General features: G+C 45.9%; 1 pseudogene; it reads left to right on the top strand.

The window, feature by feature from the left end:
* The first annotated feature begins 2,187 nt into the window (after window positions 1-2,187).
* Window positions 2,188-2,895, top strand: LOC133886332 (BTB/POZ domain and ankyrin repeat-containing protein NPR5-like; annotated as a pseudogene).
* Window positions 2,896-12,528: the final 9,633 nt, after the last annotated feature.

Here is a 12,528-nt window from a genome sequence, read left to right as displayed (position 1 = left end):
CCTCTTATATAAACAACCATCAAATCACCTAAGGTTATCTCCAGCAACTCCCTCAAATTTTCATCCTTAAAAATACTATTACAGCATCCCCTATCACTATTACAGCATCCCTTATTTTTTAATCTCCAACAGCTACCCTATTTCCTTCCTTCTACTACTCTTTTTCTCCCTCCAGATCCACTGTCAGCCTCGGTGAATAGTACTGCTACCGGCTGCTACAGTGTTGCGTACTGCTACAGTAGCCCCGGCAAAATTGCAGCCCATGCTCTCTCCGCAACACTGCAGTAGTACTGTGCGGTACTGTAGCACCGGATAGAGTATCTGCTGGAGAAGATTTCTGATGCTACAATAGTCTGCAAAATCACTAGTATTGGATTTGCAGATTTTGCTGAGGTTGACCTAAAAGCTAATAAAGATTGGCACTATTTACCCTACATGATGTGATAATGGAGAGAGAGAATCATGGGGAAGAAGATATTGGAGAGAGAACAGTGGGGGAGAGCTGAGGATAATGATATGAAGTTTTTTTTTTTTACATGTTGTCAAGTGATGATATTGACAGAATTCATGATATGATGAGGTAATAAAAAAACAACATATTAGGATAAAGATAAAATGATCAATTGCATCACATCCTTTTTTCAAGAAACTAAATCTAACTATGTAGTCAAACAATTTTTAAATATGATTCTAAATCGTTAGAGAAATATTTTTAAGAAAAATCTGAAACTAAAATATTTTAAAAAAAATCTAAATCCGTACCAAACGGACTCATACTATACCCCACAGATTCGATCCCTTTGAAAAAGGCATGCATTTCGAAAGGGCCTAATGAACTATCACTTCATCTACTACCATTTTAATATTTTGTATTTGTCTCAGTTCCATGGCTCGACTCAAGGCATCCCAACTCCTAGTAGGTTGGTTAACTTGTATACTCGTGCAACAAAACAAAAATTGCATGTCATTTTTTTTTCCTAAATCCACATATATATATATATATTATAGAAAAATTAGTCTGTACTTCCTACTATGATATATCACATAAATAAACTGAATATACTCCTTTATCACTATAAGTATACTTATATACTCATTCTAAGATACTTCGATGTGAACTACATGAAAAAATTAAAAAGAAATTCATCAATTTTAATAGATTTTGATAATACTTTTATATTTGTACATAAAATGTAATATACTCAAAAAAATATGTATATCAAAATTTACTATAAATGTGTGATTATATGCATCCAGAACTACTATCACTAAGTATTAAGCTAGATATGTAGAATTAACATTCATGTTGGCAAGTGTTTTTCACCTGTATTTTAGTTGGTAGTATGCTAATATGGACTACTAGCTAGGTAATTGTCGTTCATTGATATTATATGTTATTTTTATTTAACATTATAGGAAACAGAGTAACCATATCTTCCTAAGCGTCTCTACCTAGCTACTGTGTGTGCTACAAACCATATGAGGTTAAATCTATTTGTCCACTGGTAAAAATATGACAATCTTTTGCTTTTTCTTAAAAGTGTGCACGCGCCTAAAACATCAAATTAAAAATAAAAGGGAGAAAGTAAAAAATATGATGCCCCAAGCATATAGACTCCAATTTCAATGTTAATATTTGAGTAAACCGTCATATGGCAGTAACAAGTGTCTTATTTCATTAGTTGTTGATATCAAATTAACAGTGCATGTCACCAAGTATTGATTGTTGTAATTTTTTATTTCTCAAGGACCTCTGTGTAGTAAGCGGATGTATTTCTTTTTCATTTATAATGTAAATTCCAGTCCTATTTGGGGAAAAAAAATCAGCTCTCTTGGGAGCTTGAATGCAAGCGTATCTTTAACAGAACTCAATAGCGAGTGATGGTACATCGTCTCTTCATGCATCCACATCCCCTATCGAACAAATTAACCTCCGGCAATCTTCTTTTTTGAAGGACTCCCAGCAATCTTGTAACAGCATTTACAAATTTTCGCCATCAAAAGAGGCTACAACTAACACACAACGTCGTTACACCAGTCCTTTCCGAGACCTCCTACCGCCTGCAGCCGGTGGTGCGCGGCGAGGAACGAATCTTAAAGGCCACCGGCGTGACCGATGTACAGGGATGGTGGTCCAAAAGCAAAGCTGAGGAATTGGTTTGGTTTTTGCAGAAGCAGCTGGCGGGGATGGTGGAGAAGGCGTCGATAGACGACGTGATGAAAGTGCTCATGGCGTCGCGGAAGCAGGACCTGCCCGCTCTGAACCACGTGCTCCCACCTCGTCGCTAAGTCGGGCCTCCCGCCGGAGGTGCTCGCCAAACACCTGCCCGTCGACGTCGTCGCCAAGATCGACGAGCTCCGCCTCAAGTTCTCGATGTCCCGCCGCTCCCCGTTCCTCGCGCACCACCCTGCCGGCATTGAGGCCTCGTCCGCGGCCGAGCTCGACGATCACCACAAGATCAGCCGCATGCGCCGCGCGCTCGACTCGTCCGACGTCGAGCTCGTCAAGCTCATGATCATGGGCGAGGGGCTCAACCTCGACGAGGCGCTTGCGCCGCACTACGCTGTGGAGAACTGCAGCCGGGAGGTCGTCAAGGCGCTCTCACCTCCGACTTCCTCCTCTTCAAGGGCGCCGTGCCGGGCCTCGCGCACATCGAACCCAACAAGCTCCGGCTCTGCCTCGAGCTCGTGCAGTCGGCGACCGATGTACAGGGACGGCGGTCCGTTTCACTGAAGTCGAGTGAGCCCACCAAAGGAGGCAATTTTGGTTCGTCTGTGGCCGTGGTGCAGTTTGGCCCGCATATTTCCCTGGCGCAGAAGCAATTTTCGCTTGATCGTGACCATGCTCAAGGTGGGCCTTTACGGAACGACGATCCAAAAGGCCGAGTGGTTTAGAGAGCTCCGACACGGGCTAGGCGCTGAGTTTTTTATTTTTTATCATTAATATTTAAATAAATAGACTACCGATGCTAATATTTACATAAATAGACGCCTAGTCGGTTAGTACTTACCGCCCTCTTAGTGAATGGATAGACTTGCACGCCCCTTACCACCTTTTGAGAGGGCGATTAGCCCTTACCGCCCTCCCAAAGTGGGGTTAGCCTCACCGTTTGGATTTTTTAATTTAACTTTTGTATATATCAATTTAAAATATAGTGTACATTCATTCAGTGAAAAATGTTAGTTATGCAAAAAGTGATCAAAACGCATTACGGAGTAGTTATTTTGATAATTTTTGGAGGATTGAACTCAAAATAGTCTCGAAACGATTTCTTGCAAGTCTGGAGGTCAAATCCACCCTCATTGACCAAATCAAGGAAGCACAAAAGGAAGACGCCGGCATGAAAAATGCCCATGACAAGATTGAGAAAGGGCAAGCTAGATGCTTTTCTATGGATGATCAAGGCACTTTGTAGTTTAGAAGATATCTAGTAGTTCCTAAGGTTCCTGGGCTAAGAAAGAAAATTTTGATTGAAGCACATGATTCTTTGTTATCCATTCAACCTGGGAGTACCAAAATATACCAATACCTCAAGCGTGAGATCGCTCGTTATGTCACCGAGTGTGATGTTTGTAGGAGAGTGAAAGCTGAATATCTCAAGCCATCTGGTACACTTCAATCCTTGTCTATTCCCTCTTGGAAGTAGGAGGAAATTGGTATGGATTTAATTACATGACTACGTAAGTCCTCTCGAGGGTATAACTCAATTTGGGTCATTGTGGACTGGTTGACCAAATCTGCTCATTTTCTTCCTGTCAAAACCACGTATTCTTCCAAGCAATATGCAGACCTATATCTCGCTAGAATAGTTTGTCTCCATGGTATTCCTGCAAAGATAGTCTCCGACCGTGGATGCATCTTTGTCTCCCATTGCTGGAAGAGTCTTCACGAAGCTATGGGAACTGAGGTGCTCCATAGCACTGCCTACCATCCTCAGACCGATGGTCAAACGGAGAGAGTGAATCAAATACTTGAAGATATGTTGTGAGCTTGTGCTCTCATGTATGGAAAGCAATGGGGAGATTTGCTTGCCATTTACTGAATTCTCCTACAATAATAGTTTCCAATCAAGCATCAAGATGTCCTCTTGAAGCACTTTATGGAAGGAGGTGTCAAACGCCTCTAAATTGATTCGAGTCCGGTGAAAGAGCTTTTCTTGAGACGGATTTGGTCAAAGAAATAGAAGAGCATGTCCCGACCGTTCGCAAGAACCTTCTTATGGCTCAATCTCATCAGAAAAGCTATGTCAATCCTCATCGGCATGAGCTTGTGTTCAAAATTAGAGATTTTGTCTATCTCAAGGTCTCTCCGCTCAGATGAATGCAACGTTCCAAATAAAAGGAAAGTTGGCACCATGTTATGTTGGCCCTTTCCAAATTATTGCCTAGCGTGGCGAGGTGGCCTATCAACTAGAGCTACCTCCATCTCTCTCCATCGTGCGCAATGTCTTTCATGTCTCGCAATTGAAGAAGTGTCATCGCGTTCCAACTGAAGTTGTGACAGTGGGTGACCATGACTTTCAGCCCAACCTTTCTTATTGCAAGCATCCAATTCACATTCTTGATGAAACAGAACGGAAGACGTGACACAATGCCTTCAAATTTCTCAAGGTGCAATAGAGTAATTACTTCAAAGAAGAAACAACATGGGAACGTGAAGATCACAACTTTGTGCTAATTACCCTGAGTTCTTCTCCAACTTGTGAGTGTTGCTTTAGTTTACATCCCCACAGCATGGTTGTCGCAAAATCATGAAGTTCCTAGATTCGTCATACTCTCCCCTAAGTTCACCCGAATCTCGTAATGAGATTCTTTTAAGGGGGAGGTTTTTCACATCCTAATTTCATAAACCTTCCATTAAGCATAATCATGTATCATGAGTATCATGTTTAATTGTTAAGCATTGATGAGTGCTTGTTATTTCTAATGGGTTTTTAAACAAATTTCTTTGAGTTATGAAAATACTCGACATTAGAGTTTTCTTTAGTTTAACATCTGCTTATGCATTGTAGATGAATCCAATTAATAAGGTTCCATCTCATTTTGTAATTGCATCACAAAAATTCCTAGAATTTTTGGAGCTTAAATCTTTTCGTTTGGACTAATAGAAAGGGGGGAGAAGGAATAGAACTTCTACTGAAACACTTGTCTCTTTTGCAAATAGGACCCATTGGCCATCCACACACCTCACCCCTCCCTCTCTTGGGCGCCAGCAGCCCCACCCCCACCTCACTCACTCACACTCACTCTCTCTTTCACTCCAAACCGGCTAGCACAAGCAGCAGAGCTGTTGCTCCCCTTTCCTCTCTCAAACTCTCTCACTTTCTCCTCGAGAATCTGCCCTCAAGAACAAGATTTGAGGTATGCATGTCAGACCATGCTGTTCTCCAGCTCATTAGCTTCCCGTCCATCTAATTCTTATTCGCATGCATGAATATTTGGAGGAGTTCAATCCATTTTTGTCACTTGTTCTTCACTGCAATTTCAACAGCTTGGCATCCCTCTTCTCCGAGCTTTCCCATTGATTCTTCCCCAACCGGCAGTCACCAACTTGGGTAGAGGACTTTCGGTAAGTCCCTAGGGTTCTTATGGTAGCAATGCACGTCTTAGTTGGTTTTGGATGGATTTATGGGCTACAATAGAGGAATGTTGAAGTAGCATTGTGTTCTTGAGGTATTAGAGATAGAAGGAAGTGGATGAGTAGAGCTAGTGATTTGAGCTTGTAGAATGGGTAATTTAGGTCTAGAATACATGCATTAGTGTCAATACATGCTTACGTAGATTAGACTTTAACATGCAAGTCGAATCAGTCGAAGAATTATCGAAAAACTCGCGTTCTTTTACAACTCGGAGTATCTGGGTTACAACCCGGAGGTTATGGGTTAATCCAAATAATTTTTAATAGAGGATCCCGCCCGGAAGTTTTGGTAACTGGAGGTTCCAAGTTCAACCCGGACCCTCCGGATTCTACTGTTCATCAGACGTTTTTCTTTTAACTTTGCTGATAGCTTGTATATTTCATAGTTTGTTCATACGAACTCCAAAAATTATGAAACTAGTTGAGTTAGCTTTGTATAAGTATGAAATACATGTAAAAAATGTTGAAACTTAATAAAATACTTTTAACAATTAATTAATTAAATGTGTTTCAGCTTAATTAAATCTTAGTTAATTAATAATATGTTCTAAAATTATGAAACCACTTAGAAAATTCATGTTGTGATCAGTGATATCTAGAAAAAATATACTCAGGTGTGAAAGTATTGTTTAAATTATGAAGCTCAATTAATCTTGATAACTAGCTTAATTATGGTCCTTTTTTAACAGACATTAAATAAAAAATTTATACCATGAGCTTCTGTACTTCAATTCATATGATTCTTATTGCCTCATATTATTTACTTAGTACCTCATATCCCATTCAATTTTTATGGCTTTTGGTGCATGTGTCATAGTATTTCGTCACATTATTTGTGATGCACCGTTCTTTCTTTTAGTGATCGATGAACCAAAGAGCGATAGAGGTATTCTTGAGGTGGAACCTTATTGTGATATTATGTGTGAAGCACTTGAGCAAGGCAAGCATCTAAGCATGTTGCATTAATTACTTTGGATCATATGTTGTCTTTAATTTGATAAAGTATGATATATGTATGTCACGTATGATAGTTAATCGAGGTCAGGTTTATGTGAGTAGATCCTAATTATTGCATTACCCTTCCTTAGTATTATTATCCTTTGATCCATTGTAACCCTAGGGAGTAGCACTTAATGACCTAATTTAGAATAAATATGTTATGCTTAGCAAGACTTAGGTCATCGGTAAAAGTCGAGCGGTGGTCCAACCATCGTTCGTGAGCTTAGGGCTTACTTTTATTCACAAATACAATAATGATGGAGTGATGTGTAAGTTCTTAAGGAGGAGGCGAGGTTCAGGCGGGCAATAGGGATGGCTCGAGAAGGGAGTCTCGGATGTTATAGGCCCGCTTGAATCGTTTAAGGACCGGTCATTGTTGTAGTTAGATTTGGCACTTTCTATACTTACCATATATCAATATAATGGTAGATAAGTCGAATACCTTTTGTAGCTATGACCTTTTAGATTGTGGGCCTATGGTATCGTGGGCATAATAGGCTTATAAAGGTAACATCGTAAAGGTGTTATGGGTATAATAGACTTGTAGAGGTATCTAGTTTGCTCGGGGACTAGTTCTAGCTACCTCCACACCTTTAGGTGCAACTAGGGTGCTCCAGGAGTAGCCCTACTGGACCTCCGCACCTATAGGTGCATGTTCAAACGGTCGGGATTCAACTGAAAAAGGTTTTCACGAGTACCCCATTGTGTGTACTTTAGCAGGTAGCACAAACTGATTGGTCCTCGTATCGTATGGGTAAAGATGTACCCCTGTAGGGTGTAAGATCAATTAGAATTGTCATGCTCTCGATTATGAGTATGTTTTTGTCCATTTACATCAATCATAGAGTCTTTGGAATCGGGATGTTGTGATGGTATGTAGGAAAAGTGGTTGGTGGTGTTGATAAGGAGTTGATATGGTATAAGTTACAGCTTTGTTATGTTGATGATCTCATGATACAAGGGTGTTTTAGTTAGGTGTAGGTGCTTACACTTGAGTTCAAATCGCTTTTGCATATGAAGTTACTTAATCTTTGTGGCCAAGTTCTTGATACTTACCTGTAAGATCCCGAGACTCGGATCTGTTGTGCCTCCTGTATCAGTCCCTGGATCAAGTAGCTGATACACACAGTACAACAGTTATAATATCACAGTCAAACACGAACATAAGTAATAAGGTTACAGAGTACAAAAGGTTATAAACCATAGTGTATATATTACAAACCTGGCCGAATGGCCAACAAAAAGCACAGCGGCAAACAGAACCAAAAACACAGGCAGCTAGGGTGCGAACGCGACTCTGGAGACTACTCTTCAACTCCGTCTTCGCCTCTAACGTTGGCGAGATCCGCCTCTTCATCTGAATGATAGCAAGAGTGAGCACTGAAGGTACTCAGTAAGCCCTATACTATTTCAAGATGTTAATAGATGCATAAATGAGTAATTCAAGGATATGACTTTACGGTTTAGTTTTATGCGTGAAGCAGTTTATGCGGGTATTCTATTGTATCACATATTATTGATATTACTTAGTTTAACACCGATTAACAAGCTTCATCTGGGGTTTTCGGTCCTGGGAGGGGCTACACCTCACTCCGTAGTCCCTATTATTGCATCTAGTGTACCTCTAGTATCATACAGCTTCTAGTGGAATGAGCCAGAAACCTCATCACACGGACATTGTCGGTGTATCAGGAACCGGGGGTCCCCAAATCCCGAGGCCAGGCCAGCGATCCGCCACATGGCGCCATCCCGCGGAGTCTCCACCGCCAGGTAAAAAAGATCGAGTCCCGGAAGAGGGCGCTCGGGGCCACAGTCGGTGGTCCCCCAGTATCCCAGTTCCCCGATGACCCATGAAGTCTAAGTGCCGGAAAGAACGTGCTCGGGAAGGTGCGCGGTGACCTCTGAGCACCCAAGTCCCCCGACGACCAGGAAAGCTAAGTACCGGGAGAAACATGCCCGGGGCCGCTAGCGGTGGCCCCCTGGGCACCCAAGTATCCCGAGGACCCACGAAGGAAGTTTCGGGAGCGAGTGCTCGGGGCTGCGTGCAGCAGCCCCCGAGCACTCGGTTCTTCGAGGATCCATACAAGTGTGCCCGGGAGAGAGTGCTCGGGGAGGTGAACAATACCCCCGAGCACTCGGTTCCTCGAGGACAAGAAAGGGCATTCTCGGGAGAGAGTGCTCGGGGAGGTGAACAGTGACCCCCGAGCACTCGGTTCCCCGACGACCCAGAGAGCCCCCTGGCGGTGGCCCCCGATGAGCCCACCGATGAGGTGTTAGCCAGTCAAAGGCCCAATGCCGTATTTAAAGAGCGTGCGTGGCCTGTCACCTCCAACTGCTCCCGCCACGCTCAGCGTCAGTTCCTGCCACATCCTAGCAGAAGGGCGTGGGGTTATTAATTGCACGGGTCCCATCCCGTGCCATCCGGCACGCCTCGGGATAACGTTGTAAGGGCCGGGGCGTTCCATCTGCCGCGCTGCTGTGGCAGGGGAACAAGACAAGGCGGGCACGCCGGGCCGCTCTGCGGCTGCCCGGTTGGCCCTCTCCACGGCGCCCGTTGACAGTGCATTTATGGTGACGGATGACCGGGCGTGGGACGCATTTTTCACCCCCGGTCACTTCGCCCAGAGGAAATGATGACGCCCTTTCCATTTATGGTGTCTCAGAACTCGTTCTCCCCCTCCCGTTCAGGGCACGCTGCTGCCGGCGGGTATTTAAAGCCGCCGGCGGCACAAAAGAAACAACGGCTGAGAAGTGTGGGAAAGAAAAGTAAAAAGAAAGAAACAACGGTTGAGAAGGGAACAAACAGCACAGAAGAGAGAAGAAAAGATCACAGGCCGAAGAACAAAGAGCCCCAGGCTCTAAGATACACAATCATTCTTGTAACCAGCAACATCCTTGAGGGACTTTCTCAGGGCATTTATAGTATCCATACAGGAGTAGGGTGTTACGCCCCCGTGCGGCCCAAACCTGTCTAAACACCAGTGCATTTACTCCTTTCCGCATTAGATCACTCCACACCGCCGGCCATCGCATTCATACCCATTTATTTCTCAGGCGAATATATTCATGATCATCCCCCCGGCCGAATCTATAAAAAGGGGTCCCACAGGATCCCTGCGACAGGAGTTCACCCTCCGACAGACATCTAGTCCACACACTCACTCATCACGATGTACGCACCCAGAGTCTAGTCATCAGGGTTACTACTTTCGCATGTCCATGACCGTGGACACGGCTATTCGAATAGATTTACTCTCTGCAGAGGTTGTACAACTTTACCCATGTGATATGCTCAGCCTCCAACCGTTGCAAGCAGAGGAGCGAATCATACCGAGATCCTCTGAACACCTTTCCTGCCAGCCTTTTCTACGAGACACCCCAAGCACCAGAGACCATGTTCAGAATACCAGATTGGCTATGCCGTCTCTCGAAATATTCAACAGAGGGCCAGATGGCTCGCTGCTCCCCAGCCGCCTAGTATTATGCCCAACCCAGTCCAGTGAAAGGAGAGTCAAGTCCTGCCCATTTAGGACACATGGTTGCACGGGGGTGGCTAAGCATGACGACGCAATGACTCGGTCCTTAATTGGCCAGAGCAAGTATCTTCTAGCAATGAACACCATAAAGGTGACTCAAGCCCCTAGGAGCATCCTCATCCAGAGTACTACTACACCTGCCCTCACCAAAACAGTTTTCACCCATTTTTACACATCTCCCACCATATCCCACATGATGTCAAGGATTTCACACCCATCACAGAATTCATAACCATCAACGATTTATGATACATGAGTTAACATTGATAATCTTATCTTCGAGGAGAAGCATTTTAAAAGCGACGTCTTCGAGGAGACGTATTCCATCCTAAGCGTGCTAGATATCAAGGTGTCATCCATTGTTAATATATTTAACAACATGTATTCCTAGGGTGATATGTATCCTGAGGATGACATGTAAAGCATGGCAGTGCTGATAGGATTAACTATTACCAGTAGTTTGAAAGGAAACGCAATATATAGCACATGCTATAATAAGTTCGGTTTTAGTTGATCATTTATATTATTTGAAAACCATAGGTTCAGTATGATCAAGAAGATAGGACTTGCCTTCTCCGAAGTTCTCTTCAGATTCTTGGTTGTAGTCGGGATCCTATTCGCTCCTGATGCTTCCGGCGCAGCACTCGCAGAACTCGGGTTGTTCTGCAATTACAACTACGATCAATATCGACTATACTAGAAAAGAATCAATTAATACCATGGATAGCACAATGTGACAGATGAGTAGACCTCGATTTTAGATGACTTTTGGCGAAAGAATCGCCAAAATCGGAGCCAGAACGGAGAAGTTACGGCTCCCGAAAGTTTTAATCCAAATTAAATACGAAAAATATTAACCGGCACTGTTCATGAGTGGGACCCATTGAACAATACATGAGCCCACATGAACAGCATTAGTTGGGCTAGGATGGGTCCAGATTGGGTCGAGTCCGGGTCGGGCTGCAGAGAAGTGGGCTGCACAGTGTCGGGCTACACAGTAATGGGTTGCACAAGTAGTGGGCTTGCATAATGTTGGGCTGGCCCGCTGGAGTGTGGCCCATAAATGGTTGGCTGGCCTAATAGGCCGATGGTGCTCGGACCAGGCCGTGGCCCAGTAGGCCAGGCCGCATCGCGGCCATTGGCCAGCCCACACGCGTGTGTGGGCTGAGGCGACGGCCAGCACGGCGCGAGCGACGGAGGGGCATGGGCCAGGACGCGGCCAGCGGTGAGAAATCTCGCGACGGCGCACTTCGGGGCAGCTCGCCAACGTGGGATTCCGACGAGGTTTCACGAGGGGAAATCGACGCCGAGCTCCTTCGCGAACGGTGAATGCAGTGGAGAGCACGTCGACGGCGGCCAGCGACAAATTTAGTACCAGTCGACGGCTGAAGGGGGGGGCACCAGAGGTGGTCAGGGACCGGGCAGCGCTCCCCATACTGGAGGAGCCAATTCGTTCCGAATGAGGGTTCTACGGCTTCTAGTCATCACGGTAGGATGACCGGTGGTGCGAATGGGGTATCAACACACCGGCAGCGAGCTAAGCGCGGCGATGGAAATCACACCTATGGCGGCGCACGGCGACCGGCCGAGAGGAAGTTTGGGGGCGCATACACACTATCTAGGAGGGGATGTCAGGGGCTTGGATGCCCAGTGAGCTCAAGGACGGCGAGGAGCGAGACAGTGGCCGGCGATTCGTCAATGAGGTGACGGTGGCGCTGATCGGCTGTTGGCGCGAGCGGGTTCTCGTCGAGCTTCTGGCGAATGGATGACGGCCCAGGGACGACGGAAGGGCCCTGAAGCTTCCTGGCAGCACGTGGTCAGAAGTTCACCGGGCGGCGAGGTGCGAGAGCGTGGATGCGCAACGGCGGCAATAGAGTGTGGGGAAGGGAGGGGGAAAAAGGGCTAGGGCGATGCTATTTACAGCGGAAGAGGGAGCACGGGAGGGGGCGGGTGTGCGTGACGTCGGGCAGTCGTCGGTGGGCAGCGCGATGGTGAGGTGGCGGGGGCCGGCGCCCACCATTTTTCCTGTGGCGTGGACGCTCTGCGCTGGCCACACGCAGGCGGGGCGCAAAAGTCACGCGAAGTCATCCCCATCGGGCTGCGGGGAAGAGAGAGTAGGGGGGGCAAAACGAGGAGGGCGATGGATGGGAAAGGGGGCAGGTGGTTCGCCGGTGTGGGCGCTCTGCACCGGCCACGTGCGGCGTCGCGCTGGAAGAAGAAGGCAGCGCGGGCGGGGTGCGGCATGCGCGACACGTGGTCGGTCCAGTGCGGGCGAGGCGCGGGGTGCTACCGGCGGCGCGCTTCGTTCGGCTGGGCCGGCCGATGCGCTGTTGGGCCGAACGCGCGCGGAGAAGG

This window comes from Phragmites australis, chromosome 1, assembly GCF_958298935.1.
Source record: "Phragmites australis chromosome 1, lpPhrAust1.1, whole genome shotgun sequence".
NCBI lineage: Eukaryota > Viridiplantae > Streptophyta > Magnoliopsida > Poales > Poaceae > Phragmites > Phragmites australis.
This window is presented reverse-complemented; position numbering and strand designations above follow the sequence as displayed.